The sequence below is a fragment of the Anabrus simplex genome, chromosome X (genome assembly GCF_040414725.1).
Source record: "Anabrus simplex isolate iqAnaSimp1 chromosome X, ASM4041472v1, whole genome shotgun sequence".
Classification (NCBI taxonomy): domain Eukaryota; kingdom Metazoa; phylum Arthropoda; class Insecta; order Orthoptera; family Tettigoniidae; genus Anabrus; species Anabrus simplex.
This window is the reverse complement of record NC_090279.1, coordinates 38776211-38796817: the sequence shown is the minus strand read 5'-3', so window position 1 is coordinate 38796817 and position 20607 is coordinate 38776211.

Here is a 20607-nt window from a genome sequence, read left to right as displayed (position 1 = left end):
GAATTAGAGAAACGTTGGAGAGAGACTACGGAATATGTAAGGAATAAGAACAGGGAAGAGGGCTTACCTGGAGCAGCTTCTTTGGAATACCAGGCAGAGATACAGAGAAGAAATGAGAGAACGGAAATGGATCCAAGAGCTACGGGTACAAAAAAAAAAAACTTTGTCGAAGCAATAAAGAGACTGCCTGAAAACCCGGAGGGAGGTGAAGTAGTATGTAGCGCACTCATTAACCATTGGTATTTAGAGGATGCAGATTTACTATATGAGGATTCAACACTGCGACAGCCTCAGATACAACGCGGCTTACCGATCATTATCATTAAGTTAGGCAATATGATTGTCCACTCTCTAGTAGACTCGGGATCGCAAGCCTCACTAATTTCGCAGAAATTAATAGATGTGGCGCATGAGACGACCTACATCTCCATCTTGCCGGTTGCTCAAGTTAAGGTTAAAGGCATAGTTCCTGACAAAGCTATTAAATGCAAATTCCAGGCGTTTCTTGAGTTAGAAATTGGTGGTGTTAAGTTCCAACATCTATTTTTGATCTTGACGCAAATGAAATTTGACTTAATTCTTGGATCAGACTTTCTCATTCAACATGGGGGAATCATTGATTATCCCGCTAATGTGATTAAATTTTTTCACGTCGAATCTGTAGGGCTACAGTTGGTTACTTATAATGACGTGAAGAATCCGGAATGTGAGACCCCGGTGGGCATAGTAGAAGGCAAGATGAGCGAGGCTCCGCCTGTCGAAGAAAGCGTCCACGAAGAGGGGCGACCCGAGGAAGTGGGACCCGTAGAGGACCAGATGGCGTCCATTATCGATGATGAGTTTAACGAGGACCACTACAACTTCACGCTTTACGCCAATGTAGCTGAAAGCCCAGATTACGATGATGATAAAGTAATAAAGGCAATCCAAGAGCTTTTTAAGAAGTTTCCAGATGTATTTTCTGAGAAACCTGGAGTCATTAAGGGTTTCAAGCACCACTTAGATGTTACTGACACATCACCTTATAAGAAACGGCCTTATCCGACACCCGGAAGCCAACCCAGCCGAACGGGTTATGCGCGAAATTGCCAGATTCTGTAGATTGTATTGTGGACAACAGCATTGGAAGTGGGTTGAAGTTCTGCCCATTATGCAAAGGATCGTCAATACCACCATGCATGAGTCTATTCAGGACATCCCTTTGAGTGTACATAAAGGCCTCACCCCTGACAGACCTTGGGATCGAGTTTTGCCTGATCAACCTGACGCAGCAGTGAGCCAACAAGCTCGCATTACTAAGGCACTTCGGCAATTACGACATGCTGCTCAAATCCGAGAAAAGAAGTTACGACATCACAAGTTTCGACAACCCTTACAAGTGGATGACCTAGTATCAATACGCAAGCCTGCAGTTTCACACCCTGACCAGGGAATTTACGCCAAATTTTGTCCCTTGTTCATAGGACCCTTCAGGATACTTACCGCACTAGATAATGGTGCCTACGAAGTAGGAAGGGCAGATAGCGACGTTGAGGGAATCTTCAACTCGGCCAATCTCAAGAAATACTTTACAAGGAGATGAGCGAAAAGAAAATCGCCCAGCAATTTTCTTTTTCCCGAGCAGGGGGGGAGATGAAACGGTAACACCCTACGAGCATTCACGTTTCATTCTTTTATTAAGAGAAGCTCGCTAACACCCGGCCGTAAGCCTTTAAAACTTGCGCCGAGCGCACAGGCATAATGGGAACTGCGAGCAAGTTCGCGACGTTCCAGAACACCGGCCAAGGACAAGCGACGTCACGCAGAAGGTTCCTTCGTGTTCCATTGCTGCATGAACGAAATATAAGCGAGTCGCCAGCCTGGGGTAAGGCAGAATGTAAGCAGAGAGCCTGCAGTAAAACAGAAAGAGAGTGTGCGGTATGCGACGGCAGTGTGCTGAAGGCAGAGAGTGGAGTGAGTCGGCAGTAAGCCGTGAGTCAGCGAGTGTGTGCAAGTAAGCACGTCGCGACGTAATTCGTCTCTCGGTCCGGCTGTATATTTGAATTCGTTTAAAGACTGTGTTCTCGCCAGCTTGAATTCATTTAAAGACTGTGTTCTCACATAAACTGTGCCAGCTTTGAATTCGTTTAAAACTGTGTTCTTGCATTAATTGTGCCAGCTTTGAATTCGTTTAAAGACTGTGTTCTCGCCAGCTTGAATTCATTTAAAGACTGTGTTCTCACATAAACTGTGCCAGCTTTGAATTCGTTTAAAAATTGTGTTCTTGCATTAATTGTGCCAGCTTTGAATTCGTTTAAAGACTGTGTTCTCGCCAGCTTGAATTCATTTAAAGACTGTGTTCTCACATAAACTGTGCCAGCTTTGAATTCGTTTAAAACTGTGTTCTTGCATTAATTGTGCCAGCTTTGAATTCGTTTAAAGACTGTGTTCTCGCCAGCTTGAATTCATTTAAAGACTGTGTTCTCACATAAACTGTGCCAGCTTTGAATTCGTTTAAAAATTGTGTTCTTGCATTAATTGTGCCAGCTTTGAATTCGTTTAAAGACTGTGTTCTCGCCAGCTTGAATTCATTTAAAGACTGTGTTCTCACATAAACTGTGCCAGCTTTGAATTCGTTTAAAAATTGTGTTCTTGCATTAATTGTGCCAGCTTTGAATTCGTTTAAAGACTGTGTTCTCGCCAGCTTGAATTCATTTAAAGACTGTGTTCTCACATAAACTGTGCCAGCTTTGAATTCGTTTAAAGACTGTGTTCTTGCATTAATTATGTCAGCTTTGAATTCGTTTAAAGACTGTGTTCTCGCCAGCTTGAATTCATTTAAAGACTGTGTTCTCACATAAACGGTGCCAGCTTTGAATTCGTTTAAAAACTGTGTCCTCGCATTAATTGTGTCAGCTTTATTTCATTTAAAGACTGTGTTCTTGCATTAACTGTGCCAGCATTGATTTCGTTCAAAGACTGCGTGAAAGCAGCGGTAGTATTTCTAGCCAGCCTCAATTTCATTTAAAGACTATGTCTATCCGTTGAACTGTGTTGCATTATGATCTTAAGTGCCAGTGTTAATCTGAAAATCACGACGTACGGGAATTTGGGCTATCATTTATTTCAACAAATGTATTATGCTGGTGGAGTACAGTGCTGAGACTGTACTCGATAAATTTAATTTTCTTTATGAAGTGCTTGATCACCGCACCTCGGAAGGTTCTAGATTGTTTCATTTGCGTATTATTCCAAATACGAACTGTGACTCTAACTTTATCCTTGCTGCTGTGGGAACTATTTCGGCGTGCTTCGCCATAGGGAAGTGTCACACCAGTACCCCATGACGTCAAATGTGGAAGCTCCACATTTCCCCGTTCCTGCCTCTGGTTCGAGTCATCAACACTAATACAAACACCAACGACGGAAGACAACGCCGACGCCGACCGCAAGACGACGCAGCCGCCGCGGGACAACGTCCTCTTCACGCCCTCAGGGACAAATCTACAATTCAGCTATAAAAGGTGACATAATTATTTGCCTATTTATTGAATAAACTGAAGGATCCACTTAATCATGAATTTTTCTTTCACTACCCTTCTCTCTTACTCTCTTAGCATGGGCCGTACACGCCTTGTCGTTCCTCATGCTCTCCGATAAACTGAAGTACGGGCGTTCCTGTTACAATATATATATAAAAATAGAGATCTCACAATACTGCCCTGTGTGACCCGATCCCATAATTGTTACAGGATAACATAAAGCTTCACCTACTCTAATGCTCTGAGTTCTATTTTGTACAAATACAACAGACGTGGTCAAATTTTAATGGTAAAATGTATATTTCTATCTTTGTGTAAATTATTGACCTTTATACCTTAATCCTTGAACAGTGTTTGGTGGTAATGTTACCACTTGGGATATCCCTGCCCACAGTATTCTACTTTTTCATATAATGGCTACAGTGAGAACCAGAATGTAATGTCATTATTCACATGGTTTTGTGTCATATTTTGTTAGTGAACATATTCCGTTGTTTATCGTCTATATCTGCATATTGTTGCTGTATGGAAGTAAATAATGCGACCTATTGTTGAGACTGTGCATTCTATAAGTTATATGCTTTATTGATACTATTCACGAGTTCAGTTGATATGTCTTAAGAGTGGTACTAGAGAACTGTCAAATTTTGAGGTTATGGGGAGACAAAATGACCTTTCGCCAAGAAAGGCATTGTCAGAGAGCTACTTGTTGAGAAACGTTATTCACAGCAGGAGATAGATTCTAGATTGCAAATATCACAGCAATCTGTAAGTAGAATGTTAAAACGTGAAGATAAGGGGAAGACAAAATGTCAACAACGTGTCGGAAACTGTGGGCAAAAGAAGAAACTAACCCCAGGGAGGAAGCAAAACTGATTAATTTGTCAGTAAACTACCGCAAGGTTATTAGTTTGGATTTACGTATGAAATTATAAGAGTATGGGTCTTTGGTACCAGCCAGGACTACGAGACGAGAGCTAATTAATGCTAGATTGGGAGCAAGACGACCCCTAAGAAAAGGGAAGATTACTCCTGCTATGGCTGAAAAGATGTTCCAGTGAGCCAAGACGCTCCAGAATTGGTTCTCTGACGAATGGAAACAGGGAAGTCCATGACAATTATTGTAATTTCTAAATTATCATTCATTATTCCATTTTTAAACCAATCTGAGTGATGTAACCGTACAGTGCAGTAAATGTATTAAATTTTTCTTTCAAACTGTACAGCTTGTTGCATTTAATGCTAGGCTCATTTGTTTCATTTATTTCAGGTTTGTTTTAGTGGCGAATCGGTATTTCCTGCCTAATAAGAGACAGATCCATGTGTCAGAAGAAAAGGAGAAGCATTCCATCTAGATTGAGTGAAGCAGAGAGTGAAGCACCCCACTTCAGTGATGGTCTGGAGTGTGTTTTCTTGGTACGGCTGTGGACGATTATATATTGTAGAAGGAACAAGGAGACGTGAACTATATAGCATTAAGAACCCGTTTGGTACCTCAGATGCAAGAGTGGTTTGGCCAAAGTGAATTTATTTTTATGCAAGATTGGCCTCCTTGCCACAAAGCCTAGAAACAGTCCTGACATGAACCCCATAGAACATCCTTGGGCGATAGAAAAGAAAAGTCCGAAAAACGAATACAACGACAAAATTTGGCTTCATTGAGGAGCTTGTCCAGATCTGGTGTCATGATGACGATTTAAAGAGTCAGTGTAAAATACTTTTTGAGGGTATGCCCAGACTAATCAAGTCACTCATGAAAGCTAAAGGGGTGCATACCAAGTACTAAAGTCATCAACTTAAAAATTGGTAACATCTTATGTGTTCAATTCTCAATTTTGTATGTTTAATAATTTGGCATTGTCTTTATAGTCACCCATTTAGCCACTATTTTATCTACCCCAACCACACTAATTTTTGTCAGTAGTTTCCCGAGATCTACCCTATGAAAACCCTTATAGGTATGTCAATCGTGATAGATTAGATCACTTGAATCTAATATATCTGCTATATCCTGCTGGAATCTACAAGATGAGCTTCAGTGGAATAATGTTTCCGAAACCTGAACTGCCTTCTATCGAACCAGTTGGTAATTTCGCAAATGTGTATAATATAATCAGAAAGAATGCATTCCAAGAGCTTGCATGCAACACCAGTCAAGTTGACTCGTGTGTAATTACTGGCTTTATGTTTAGCACCTTTCCTTTATACACAGGGTGCTAGTACACTAATTATTCATTCATCTGGTATAGCTGCTTCACACATATACTAATCAATATATCAAAGAATTGACTTTCGTATATGCCCAGAAATCTTACCAATCCCAGCAGCTTTTCTAGTTTTAAATTTTTGTATAATATTTTCAATGGTATATTGGTGTACACACCAATTTTCACTGAGAAGCTTCCCGAGACGTTGACAGCGCAACATACATAACCTCTGGTATTCGTGTGTAGCATCTTAATCCATGTGGACTTTGCAAAGTAATTTCAAAAGATTGGATGAAATTGCCAACTGCGTCTGGTACAGCAAAAGGGCACTGACCAAACCATTGGTGACATATCCTATGCTCATTTGCTGGTGAACGGTGTCGTTTTTTTTACGTGATGCAGGACTGCAATGTCCATCGACTAATGGCGTATACACATTTCCATGATGTGTAATTGCTAATCCATACCTTTCTCAGTCCGTCGACATTCAACACCATACACAGCAACAAGACGTAGTAACATGCATTATATTCTGAACTTCAGACGTTAGTGTTATACTTCAGTCACTGTGTGTGCCTGTGACTTCCCTTCATCTCATCCATGCTGCCTTTATCATAATTCGTACTCAACAACTACCCCACTAATAGTCTGTAGGCAAGATCCTAGGTACCTGAATCAATTTGGACGGAGCCATTAGATGGTTCGGATGACTCCAAGTATTCATTCTTCCTTTTATATTCTAAGGTTGTATTGTGAAAAACAGGCATTCAAACTTCAAACTTGATGCCGCAGTCTCATTCTGGGTCTATCAACAAGAGTAACATCTTCTGCATATAACAGAGTCCTAGGAACACTCCTTTGCAGGTCCCATGTGGTGGTGTCCGTGCTGAGGACAAAGGGCAATGGGGACAGAGTGGAACATTGGTGTACACACCAATTTTCACTGAGAAGCTTCCCGAGACGTTGACAGCACAACATATATAACCTCTGGTATTCGTGTGTAGCACCTTAATCCAAATTATAAGCATTTCTGGTACACCATGGTCACGACTGCAGACCAGATCACACGGTGTGGAACACGGCCGAAAGTATCAAGGAAAGCAATGTACACTGCCTGCTGGGGCTCTCAGTGCTTTTCAATTTGCATTCTGGCAGTGAAAATTGCATGAGTTGTTCCAGCACCCTTAATGAAGATGCACTGGTGAGCAATAATGCCGACGATTTCACCCAGTCAATAATGAAGGATGTTCTCAAAGATTTTCTCATGTACAGTTGGGTGCAATTTTGACGGTAATTTGCACATTCTGCTGGATCGTCCTTTTGCTTCAAAATAGGCACAAAGATGTTAACAGCCCAATGACTGGGAACAGAGCCAGAGTCAACTCTTCCAATGAACAAGCTTGTCAGCCAGTTGATAATGAGTTCTTTAAATTGCTATAATTTCCAGAAGTTTGTTGTAAAGTCATCTGGTCCTGGCGCTTTTTGGTTCTTCACATTCCTAATGGTACTCTCCGCTTCCTTTGATGTGATGCATAAGATGGAACTTACCATGAGGAATAAGGTGAGGTGGTAATTCAATGCAGGAAATCTCTACAAATGTTGTTGCCAATGTTTGAGGATTTCTCGTTTGTCCTGTAATCACTGGCCATCTTTGCCTCTAATGTACACAGAGTGCTAAATGCTTTGTGTCAATTTTGGTCAGCTGGAAATAGTTCCCTTCTCTTTCCTTTGGGTTCGGTGGTGTACAGTGATTATCAGAACTATACCGACAAATATTCAGGGATGCTCTTCGTGTTATGTTAAGAACAATGGTTCAATCAGACTGCCGGGGAAAATTATACATTTTGAGAAAATAGGTTTAAATTGTTACTTCCGGGTGCGCGATTCAAATTGACGAGCTGCTGCCGTGTTTCAGGGAAGAAGAGGGTAGGGAGGAGTTGTGGAGTGTATGATGCAGACAGAGATAATGCTTCCTCATAGGATTTCGATAGGATTGTCTCTAACAGGCAATATCGACAGTTCATTTATTAAATAGCCGTAATTGCACACACAATTAAAGAACACACTGTATTTAAGACAGTCATGTTAGTCAGGGAAAGCACCAGAATGTTTCTCTTCTCATTTGTTTGTCACAGTAATATTCTATATTAACATGCTCGAAAAAGTGTATTCATTCACTCACAATGTAAATTCAATGAAATACTGAACGAAGGAATCAACACGCCCAATGGTTTGATTACAGTAGACGTTGTATATGGCCCTCTCCTATTTTGGTGCATAGTTCACAATAATGTAGCAGAGAGTGATCTTTGGACTCTGCCCAGGATGTGAAGTGTGTAGCGAACGGTTTAAAAAGCTGCCTGTATTCTTGGTACAAGTATGTCTTCCCTTTCTATGGGGATCACATAGTAGTCAGTTTGTGTAGAACAAACGGTACACTGCCTACCGGAGCTTGGAAGCGACTATGCGAAATGAACGAGAAACTTGTGCATTCGCACCGAGCGTTACTGATGCCTGCCTCTTTTCACTTCCCATCCTTTCCCTATTCTGACGCACAGCAACGGGCTGAGAACTGAAAAAATGCAGTGAGAAATCGACGCTCAACTTACTCAGCTTTTAATCTACTGCCTTCATACTGCTCTACTTTAGAGCACAACTTCACTTCGCTTTCCCACTACAATTCTACAAGATATTCTACGCCAAGCGACGTATATTAGCCGTGATGTCTCATAAAGAGAACACCTTATTTCGTCTTCTGCAAGACATAACCAGAACAATATTAATCCCAGAACACGTGTGGTATGCATAAATCATCTGAACCCGCATGTTAAGTGTCGACTGACATTTAAATAGGCATGGTTGGAGCACATACGAATGTACTGTTTTAGTTTCAGTGTGTGTGTGTATGTGTGTGAGGAAGCCTACTGTTACAAGAACCCTGCAAGACAAGGTACAAGGGTAATCATCATGCTGCTTGCAACATGAATCACTACATTCATTGGAGTGCACCTTGCAAGGGATGTTCCTTCCGGATTGCGCTATTAAGAGGGGAGATCCCACCACATCATAAGTGTGCTAAAGGGACCAATCGTGAGATTTGACAGCCAGGACTGAATCAACTTCCATCATAAAAATTTTAGTAACTTTTTTAAATATTATTTTCCTTTTCAAAAGGACTTTATTCTTGAAATACTATTATCTATTATTTTGTGTTACAGATTCTTACCGCTTCTCATCTACTTATTGGTGTTGGAAAATTTTGTGAATGTTTGAAATACACTGATGTCCTTAATATCCACAACAGCTTGAAAGACTAGAGATAGGAAGTTCATATTCACAAGACAAGTGGATTATATGTTCTGAAGAAACGATTAGCATTTGAACCATGTCGACTGTCAGGTACAAGGTCCACATTGATATTTCTGCGCACCAACATCGGCTGGTAAACTGTGCCTGCGGCTCTCGTTGTCGCTGTCTACCGAAGGCAGTGGATCATTGTAACTTGAGGAGACGTGCAGGATGCCTGACAGAAGAAAAGTACTATCAAATGAGTGATTCTGAAGGAGGCATGAGAGAACGTGATACATCTATCTGGGATATTGCAGCTCATGTGCAAAGAAGTGTGTCGGCAGTGCAACGGGTGTGTACAGAACGTTCACAGAAGGCTGTAGAATATGACCAGATGGGTCCGGTCGCACCAACCAAGACCCCCAACCCCGAGAAGATCGACACCTCACCCGAATGGCACTGAAGCACAGATATGTGTCCTCCTCGGCTCTGGCGCAATAGTGGAACAGAGTAACATATCGTACTTTCAGGAGTGGCAGACCGTCCCAGTTTATTATGATCTGGGTTACCGGCACGTCGCCCACTTCTCCGCCTACCTTTGACTAATGTGCATAAACATGCTAGACTGCGATGGTGTATGGAACGACGTCACTGGGGACAGGAATGGCAGCAGATAGTGTTTTCAGACGAATCCAGATTCTGTCTATTTGAAAATGATGGCCGAATTTTGCTTCGCCGCAGACTGGGGGAGAGGCATCACACTGATTAAATTCACACAAGACATACAGCGCCAAGTCAAGGCATTATGGTGTGGCGTTCTATTGGGTACAACCATGAATCACAGTTGATGCGTGTCCAGGTCAATGTTACCAGTTTGACCTACGTGAATGACATCCTGGCGCCCGTAACCATACCCTTTCTGCACGACACCCCAGACGGTTTATTTCTGCAGGACAATGCACGACCACATATCGCTGCATGAACACGTGTTTTTTTCTTGTCACAGAATGTCAGACTATTGCCCTGGCGAACCTGATCACCGGACTTGTCGCTAATTGAAAGTGTGTAAAGGACGGGTGCGGAACTGTGACACAATGCCAGCCACCAAAGATGAACTGTGGAACCATTTGAATGCAGCATGGATGGCTATACCCCAGGACACCATTCGCGCCTTATACGTGTCGATGCCATCACATATGGAATAAGTAATCAATGCCCTTGGAGGACACAGTGCCTAGTAGGCAACGGGATACGTGCTGACTCAGGGTGACTGAAATGTGCATTAGGGACTAAACTTATGATATAAAAATAAGTTACGTTAAAAGTAATGTATGTGGATGTAAATGATTGAGTGTTAATACTAGGGTTTAATGACATAGGATGCTCTATTTAAGAAGAGAGATAGTGCTCAATGGAAATAGCCTAGCCTTGTTAAGTGACAGAATGGTACCATAGCTCATAGCTCATACTGCATTACGGAGAGTATATTATTGAGCACATGAAGCGACAAGCGCAGTTTTAGATATTAATCACTGTCTGTGTTCACTCAACAACCCCGAGCTTGTCTAATTAAGAAACGTGTCTAATTAATGCAAATTTAAACCATCATTTGTCTGTCTTCTATAGTGAATATAGATTAACAAATCTTCTTAATGGCCTAAAATGATCATTCTTACAGTTATTCGATCATGATTCTTATAGTGAAGATGACATGAATTTCATGAATATTCATGAAATTAAAGTTTTCAGTAAATGATGAAGATACATAATGTAATAAGTATGCCTAGATAAAATGATTAACCTCACATGACCTTACATTGGGGAGGGAGAGAATTTTAAAGTAGGGCTTGGCCAAGAGTGCAAGCTTAAACTAACGGGCACGGATTTGACTCGGGGTCTGACGTCACAGGCCCTGGATTCAACCCTAGGCTTAACCTTACAAGGTCACTAGCTTTACAGACTCACGTTTGATGTCCAGTAGTACTGGCTGAAGCTAACAGGCATGGATTTGTTGCCCGGTTTAATCTTTACGAGGGCGTTATAGACTCGAGTTTGAGATTCGATCTTAGGCTTAACCTAGCCAGACAAGATGAGATATGGTCCATGGGCTTTAGGAGATGAGCTTGGAACTGGAAGACGGCCATTCGCATTATTTTAATAGGACAAAGGAGATGGTGTAAAGATTAATACATGTGCTTTATTCTTAGGGGCAAAATGCTGAAAGGTTACACCAGGTCATAGAGCTGAGTGACTGCAAAAGGCCAAAAGTACAAACAGGATACAGATCAATATGGCAAAGTGACAAATGTGCAAAAGTGTTAAATGGTTAAAGGACAAAATGGCAAAAGGGCTAAAACTAAAGGGCAAAAGGGAATGAGCTGTGGTCTAGGGCTCAGAGCTGAACGTGGAACAAGATGGCCCACCTTCCCAGAAGCTAAATTATAACAATGGTATATACTGACCAAGGAGTTTCTTCCAAAGCACATCCCTGAAACGATTATGCTTTTTGCCTTATGAGGTCGAAAATCTAGGTGAACGGCCCCACATAAAGGTACCTATCGCTAATAAAGAAGAACCATGGTATTTCTCAAAAGTAACATAAACTTTCGGTGCTCCACACAAAAGGGCGCAACCCATAGGCAACGCAAACCCATGGTGTTACCCACATAGTGGGTACTAATCACCGGTACCCGTTCTACCCCGCGGTTTTCCTGACATAGTGGACAGTAATCACAGTGACCCGTAGTATACCGTGGTGTTCCTCGGAGGCAAACCCAAGTTGTTCCTCACATAGATGTTCAAATCGCAGGGAACAGTACTATCCGTGGTGTTGTTCACATAGTTGTACGATTAACATATAAAGCCCAGACTCGTGGTGTTCCTGAGAACGCGAACCCATGGGGTTCGTCACGTAGTAGTACAGGGACCCGTACTATACCGTGGTGTTCCTCACATAGGGGTACTAACGACAGGTAAAACTCAGACCCACGGGTTCCCTCGAAACGGAAACCCATGTTATTCATCACATAATGGTACTAATCACAGGGACCCCTACAATACCGTGGTGTTACTCGGAATGCGAACCCATAGTGTTCCTCACACAGCTGTACAAATCTCAGTGACACGAACTATACCGGGGTGTTCCTCACATGGTGGGTACTAATCACAGGTAAAAGCTAGACCCGTGGTGTTCCATGGAACGCGGATCAATGATGTTCCTCACATAATTGTACAAATCTCAGGGACCCAAACTATACCGTGCTGTTTCTCATATAGTGGTACTAATAACAGGGACCCGTAATATCCCGTGGTGTTCCTCACATTGTGGTACTAATCATAGGGATACGTACTATCCCGTGGTGTTCCTTACATTGTGGTACTAATAACAGGGACCCGTGTTATCCCGTGGTGTTCCTCACATTGTGGTACTAATCACAAGGACACGTACTCTCCCGTGGTGTTCCTCACATTGTGGTACTAATAACAGGGACCCGTGTTATCCCGTGGTGTTCCTCACATTGTGGTACTAATCACAAAGGCTCGTACTATCCCGTGGTGTTCCTCATATTGTGATAGTAATCACAGGGACCCGTACTATCCCGTGGTGTTCCTCATATTGTGATAGTAATCACAGGGACCCGTACTATCCCGTGGTGTTCCTCATATTGCGGTACTAATCACAGGGACCCGTAATATCCCGTGGTGTTCCTCACATTGTGGTACTAATCACAGGGACCCGTACTATCCTGTGGTGTTCCTCACAATGTGGTGCTAATCACAGGGACCCGTACTATCCCGTGGTGTTCCTCACACTGTGGTACTAATAACAGGGACCCGTACTATCCCGTGGTGTCCCTCATATAGTGGTACTAATCACAGGGACCCGTACTATCCCGTGGTGTTCCTCACATTGTGGTATTAATCACAGGGACCCGTACTATCCCGTGGTGTTCCTCATATTGTGATACTAATCACAGGGACCCGTACTATCCCGTGGTGTTCCTCACAATGTGGTGCTAATCACAGGGACCCGTACTATCCCGTGGTGTTCCTCATATTGTGGTACTAATCACAGGGACCCGTACTATCCCGTGGTGTTCCTCATATTGTGATACTAATCACAGGACCCGTACTATCCCGTGGTGTTCCTCACAATGTGGTGCTAATCACAGGGACCCGTACTATCCCGTGGTGTTCCTCATATAGTGGTACTAATCACAGGGACCCGTACTATCCCGTGGTGTTCCTCACATTGTGGTATTAATCACAGGGACCCGTACTATCCCGTGGTGTTCCTCACATTGTGATACTAATCACAGGGACCCGTACTATCCCGTGGTGTTCCTCACAATGTGGTGCTTATGACAGGGACCCGTACTATCCCGTGGTGTTCCTCATATTGTGATACTAATCACAGGGACCTGTACTATCCCGTAGCGTTCCTTATACAGTGGGCACTAATAACAGGTAAACCTCAGACTCATGGTGTTCCTGATAACGCGAACCCATGTTGTTCGTCACATAGTTGTACAAATGTCAGGGACCCATACTATCCGTGGTGTTCTTCACATAGTGGGTACTAATGACAGGTAAATCCCAGACCCATGGTGTTCTGCGGAACGCAATCCCATGGTGTTCCTCACATAGTGGGTACTAATGACAGGTAAAACCCAGACCCGTGGCATCCCTAGGAATGCAAACCCATGGTGTTCCTTATAAACGTTTGCATATATCTGGGACCCGTACTATCACGTGGCGTTCCTCACAGAGAGAGAATTAATTGCAGGGACCCGCACTATCCCGTAGTGTTCCTCACATAGTGGGTACTAATGACAGGTAAAACCTGGACTTGTGGTGTTCCTCGGAACGCAATCATATGGTGTTCGTCACATAGTTGTACAAGCCTCAGGGACCCGTACTATCCCGTGGTGTTCCCCTCATAGTGGACACTAATGACAGGTAAATCCCAGACTCGTGATGTTCCTCGGAACGCAAACCTACGGTGTTCCTCACATTGTGGTACTAATGACAGGTAAACGGCAGACCTGTGGCTTTCCTCAAAACGCAAACCCATGGAATTCATGACATAGTGGTACTAATCACAGGGACCAGTACGAACCCGTGGTGTTCCTCACACAGGGGTACTAATGACAGGTAAAACCCAGATCCGTGGTTTTCCTCGAAACGCAAAGCCATTGTCTTCTTCACATAGTGGTACTAATCCCAGGGACCAGTACTATCCCGTTGTGTTCCTCGGAATGCAAACCAATGGTGTTCCTCACATTGTTGTACAAATCTCATTGACGCGAACTACACCGGGATGTTCTTCACATCTTCTTCTTCTTCTTCGTTTCGCCTCATGACTGAGGCGTCGTGACTGTCATAATATTCAGCCCTCTACCCGATGAATCATACTCCGCGATTCTTTCCTATCTAAAGCTTTCAATGTGGTTGCTTTGAGAGAACTCTGTAGGGGGCCATTCACCATGTCAATCCATCGCGTTGGTACTCGTCCTCGTTGTCTGGTTCCCTGGACTTTGCCCTCAACAATCAGCTTTTGAAGACTACCATCTCGGCGCATTATATGTCCAAAGTAGTGTACAATCCACTGAGAGACCTTTCACGACAGACGAACTTTTATCTAAAGTTGGTTCAGGATTGATGTGTTCGTGCGATGAGCTGTCCAAGGAATCCTTAACATTTTCCTCCAGCACCACATTTCAAAGCTTTCTATACGTTCACGATCATGTTTGAGGATGGTCCACGTCTCCGCACCATACAAGAAGACTGAGAAGACTAGAGATTCAACGAGCTTCTTTTTTGTATTTATGGTGATGTTATCTTTCCAGATCTTCCGCAGACGGATCATCGCTATCTTTGCTGTCCCTCACATAGTGGGTACTAATCACAGGTATATTCTAGACCAGCGGTGTTCCATGCAACGCGGATCCATGATGTTCCTCACTTAGCGTAACTAATCACAGGGACCCGTACTATAACGTGGTGAGAATCGGAACGAAACACATGTTGTTCCTCACATAGTTGTACAAATCTCTGGGACCCGTACTATCCCGTGGTGTTCCTCACATAGTTGTACAAATCTTTGGGGCTCGTACTATCGGTGGTGTTCCTCGGAACGCACACCCATGGTTTCCACAACCACATTCTGAAACACCCGAGCGAGGTTAGCTTCTTTTATCTCCCTGGGATCCTCTAACCGAGTCTAGGCAAAGGGTGAGCCTCGGTCATAGTGGTGGGTACTATACATGGGTACTGTAAACACACAATGATCCTCTAACTTCTTCTTATGACGCCGTCTCCCTTCGAAGGTTGGCGATCCAATTGATTATGATTATACGCGAAACGGCAGCACGGAAGATTTCTATCGACGTATGTCCATACCACCGCCGCAAGTCTTTCAGCCAGGAATTTTTCCATCTTCCCACAGATCTTTTCCCACCAATCTTCCCTTGAATGATCAATCAGAGAAGTTCGTATCGTTCACCTCTCATGATGTGCCCGAGGCTTACGCTCCTTGATGGTTTATGAGAAGCTCTTTCTTCTTGTTCAAGATGTTGAGGACTTCTTCATTTGTCTTCTTTTCTAGCCAAGATATTCGGAGTACTCTTCTGTATAAGTACATTTCAAAAGATTCAATACGCTTCTCCAATAAAGGGCTAAGGATCCACCTTTCGAAACCATACAGGACAGGAAAGACATAACACCGTAGCATTCGAACTCTGAGCTGGAGGTTGAGTTCTCGGCTGGTGAATAAGGTCCTCATGGTATTGAACATATTTTTTGCTTGTCCAATCCGGGATATGATTCGTCATTTTGAATCACAATGCTGGTTAACTAGAGTTCCAAGATATTTGATGGAAGATACTTGTTGGACGATGTTGTTGTTGATGTAAAGGGAAGCCTGTTTTGGTGTTTTTGAGAATAGAATCAGCTTGGTCTTGTTAATATTCAAAGATAAACCGTAGGTTTCACTGGTCCTCACGATGTTGTTTATAATGATTTGAAAATCACTAGGGTTGCTTGCTAACACAATCATGTCATCAGCAAATCGGATGTTATTAATGACAAAGCCATTAATCTTGATACCTAGATTAACATCTTCCATAGCCTCTCTGAACACAGCTTCAGAGTACATGTTGAAAAGAAGTGGGGACAAGACACATCCCTGGCGGACACCTCTTCGTATAGCTATGTCCTCAATAGTAGTTTCTTCAATTTTGACCTCTACCGTTTGATTCCAGTACAGATGGGAAATGATACGAATATCATTCGTATTCTGAAAATGGCCGCTAGCTGCTAGTCGCGCGCAAACTTTCTCTCGCAAAAATTGTAAATTGCAGGTGATATAGTGCTTGAAGTGATAAAGAATTACATTCGTGCTGCAGTTCAACGTGCTTGAAGCGATAAAGACGTTATTACATTCGTGCTGAAGTTCAACGTGTGCAGCTAACTACAGTAAACTAGCAGTGTTCTACTACTAAGTTGTCATAATGGCTCCTAAGAAGCTTCCCCAAGCCAGCCCGCCGCATGGCGCCAGCATACAAGAACTCGTTAAGCAGGCCGTAGCCGTAGCCGAACAGTTACAGCCCCTAATGTTGCAGCTCCAGGAACTAAGAACGGAATACAAGGAAAGTGTCAAACTATTACAAGATCAGCTTCAGGCTAAGGACAAGGAACTTGTAGAAATCAAAAGCGACTTTAAAAACAAGCAAGATGAACTGGAGCAATACCAGCGCCGGCAAAGTATCCGTATTTTCGGCATTCCGAAAAAGGAAGGAGAAGATCCCGATGTCATCGCAATAAGCATCGCAAGAGATCTTGGTTTCGACCTTGACCTTCGGGACATTGACAGGAACCATCGCATTGGAAGACGACTGGGTGCGAAGCCACGACCTCTGATAGTGAAATTCGTTTCCTACCGTAAGCGGAGTGAAATCTTCCACAAGAAAAGAGGCCTTAAAGTTTAAAGTGTGCACTATGGAACAGTTAAATGAACTAAAGTGATATGCGGGAAAATGATCACAACATTATGTTACTTTCTATTGTAGTTTAATTTTAGAGTTAACCTTGTAGTATACCGTAATTTTTAACTTTAACTCTCTATTAGAACGTAATTAGTAATATAGCTTACTTTTGCTTGCCGTAGTGGTAGATTGGTGTTAGTAGCGGTAGACTGGGTTCAGTGCCTTATTTTTGTCGTGTTTATTTCCACTTACATTATTGACACATTGCCATTATCGTATTGATCGCTGTAAATTGTTATTTCCATTTCATTCCCATTATTGTCATAATCATCTCCAACATAACGGAGAACAACGTAATTTACAGTCCCCCTGATAACGAACTTGAGACAAACGAACAGGCTCCCCTCTTCCTTGCAAACATTCCTCAAAACCTTTCACTTACTCCACCCTCCCCCAATGTCGCTGGAACCAGCTGTGCAGGCAACATACACATCTGAGCTTTCTTGCCATTCCCAGTCGACAGGGGACATCATTAACCACCAGCTTTCTCCGTACAGTAATGCTTTAAAGATTTGCCATATAAATGCTCAAAGCCTCCTTGCGGAGGCGCGAATGGACGAAATAAAAGCCCTATTTATGCCTCCCAGTTTCCACGCAATATTAATCTCTGAATCTTGGTTAAAACCACATCACGCAATAGAAAGATCCGACAGATTAAATAAGCCCTCCGGGGGTACCGCCGCATACTGTATGTTATGACCGGCTTACGCCCTAAAATAATCTGTAGGTCTCCAGGCCCGTACGAGCGAAAACCTGAGTTCATGTTCCTGGAAATAACTGTGAGTGAAGTTAAATGTCTTCTGGGTGTAGTATATAAGCCACCGAAAGCGGGTTTTTTATGCGATCTAGAGACTCAAATACAAGATTTAGTCACTGATTACTCAAATATAATTATAATGGGCGACTTTAACATAAACCTTCTTGAACCTAACTCTCCTCAGACAACCCAACTTTTAACTTCATTTAAAGCTTGCATTTAACGTTTCTCCCTCTCAACGCTACACATCACACAGACACATCACACACCTTAATTGATCTCATTGCCACTAACCAACCTGAATTAGTTCTTCATCACGGTCAAATTAGTGTCCCGGGTATATCGCGACATGATGCTATGTTTATGGCCTATTCTATTAAAAGTCCCAAGTTCAAATCGAAAATAATTTCATATAGAGATCTACAAAGAATTAATAAGATTAAACTTTTACAAGACGCAGTTGTAGTGCCATGGCATGACATATTTAAACTTAAAGACATAAATGACAAAGTGACTCTCTTCAATCAACATATGACTGAACTGTATGATAGACACGCCCCTGAAAAGAAGGCTCGAGTTACGCGGAAGCCAGCTCCCTGGCTCTCAGATGAGATTAGAGCACTAATGGCTGAACGCGATGCTACTTATAGACGAGTTAAGAAAAATTGCACTCCTGACAATCTACTGAACTATAAGAGACTGAGAAACGCTACGACCCAACAGATTAGAAATGCGAAACTACGACACGCTCACAGTTTAATTCAAACAAATGTTTCAACAGCTGTGTTGTGGAAATCCATAAAGAGCTTTGGAATTACCAAAGGACGAGACGATGACGAAATAAATATACCCTTGGAAAAACTGAACGATCATTTTTCATCTAACTGCACATTAAATGCAGCGCTGAAACAGGAAGTTCTAGACGGGAATTATGCAAAGACGCGAACAGATAGAGAAAACTTCAACTTCCGTCCAGCAACCCACTCACAAGTCAGGTTTGCTATAAATCGGATAACATCAACGGCAAAAGGAAATGACAGGATAGGAATAGAGATGATAAAAATTATTCTGGATGTGATATTACCTGCAATAATTAACATATTTAACTCTTCCCTTGTAGACAGCACATTTCCCGAAATATGGAAAGCGGGCATTATACGTCCTCTAAAAAAAGGAGCTTCCCCTTCTGAACCATCTGATTACAGAGCCATCTGCATACTTTCTGCTTTATACAAAGCGCTAGAGTTCATCGCTCATAGACAAATAACAGACTACATGACGACTTACAACTTATTTGACACACTACAATCTGGTTTTCGTCAAGCACACAATACTACAACGGCACTACTGAAGGTCACAGAAGACATCCGAGAAGCTATGAACAACAAGGAAGTGACAGTTTTAATACTCCTAGATTTGAGCAAAGCTTTTGACTCTGTTGACATTGACATTTTGCTCTCGAAATTGTATTCCCTCCATTTCTCGGACAGGGCCCTCCTTTGGTTGCATTCCTACCTGCATGGCCGTCGGCAGTGTGTTACAGATAGAATAAACAAATCAACCTGGCGGTCTGTGCAGTGTGGTGTGCCCCAAGGGTCAGTGTTAGGACCCCTTCCTTTTTCTATTTACATTAATGATGTCTCCCAAAACCTAACGCATTGCAAATACCATATTTATGATGATGATGTACAAATGTACCTCCATACATCTCCAAATCTAATACTTTCGGCCATAGACAAAATCAATCAGGATCTAACATCATTTTCTTCTTGGTCTTTGAGATGTGGGCTTAGGTTAAACCCAGCTAAAACGCAAGCCATCATCCTTGTATACCCAAAACTACTCACGAAGGTCAATCGACCAGAGATTCCATCTATAAGGTTGTGTAATACTAACATACCATTCACGTCATCAGTAAAAGTCCTAGGCATTACTTTCGATGATGACATGTCATGGAAAACGCATATCACGAACATCACAAAGAAAATATTCTCTGCATTGCACATGCTGCGCGGGTATAAATACTTATTTCCTGAAAAACTCAAAAAAATGTTGGTAGAAAGTCTGGTTTTCCCTCATTTCGACTATTGTGACGCGATTTATAGAGACGCTCGAGGCAAGTTATTTAGCAGATTACAACGTGGTCAAAATGCATGTGTGAGATACGTCTGTAACCTACGGTACTATGACCACGTAACTCCTTCATATAACCATCTATCTTGGCCCCGATTAGAGATCCGTCGCACTGTGCATTCCCTATGCCATCTCCATAAAATCCTTCATTCTTCACAACCATTTTACCTTACTTCATATTTCAAATACTTATCCTCTTATCACAGTCTTAACACCAGATCCACTAATAATTCCATCCTTGCTTTACCTACCCACAGAACTGCCATCTATGATAAATCATTCACAGTAATTGCCTGCCGTGAGTGGAACCTCCTTCCCGAAAATATCAGGGGGTTAAGCGCTATTCACACTTTCAAGGAAGCACTTTGGAGACATTTTATGCACCAGTAAGGATCATCTGTAAACTTGATGCTGCTACTTACAACCATTCTATTGTTATGGATGTCCTGGTAGAGAGTCTAAAATTTTTATCCGATTTGTCTTTAAAATCAAATGTTATGTACTGCCTTTTTTTTTCATGTAGGATATTAGTTTTAAGAATTTATCCCTTTTATATCTGATTTATTTAATCTTAATTTATTAATTTAATCTTAATTCATTTCATCTTAATGTAATCTCACCATTCTTGTATTATTATTTATTTAATTTGAACTAGA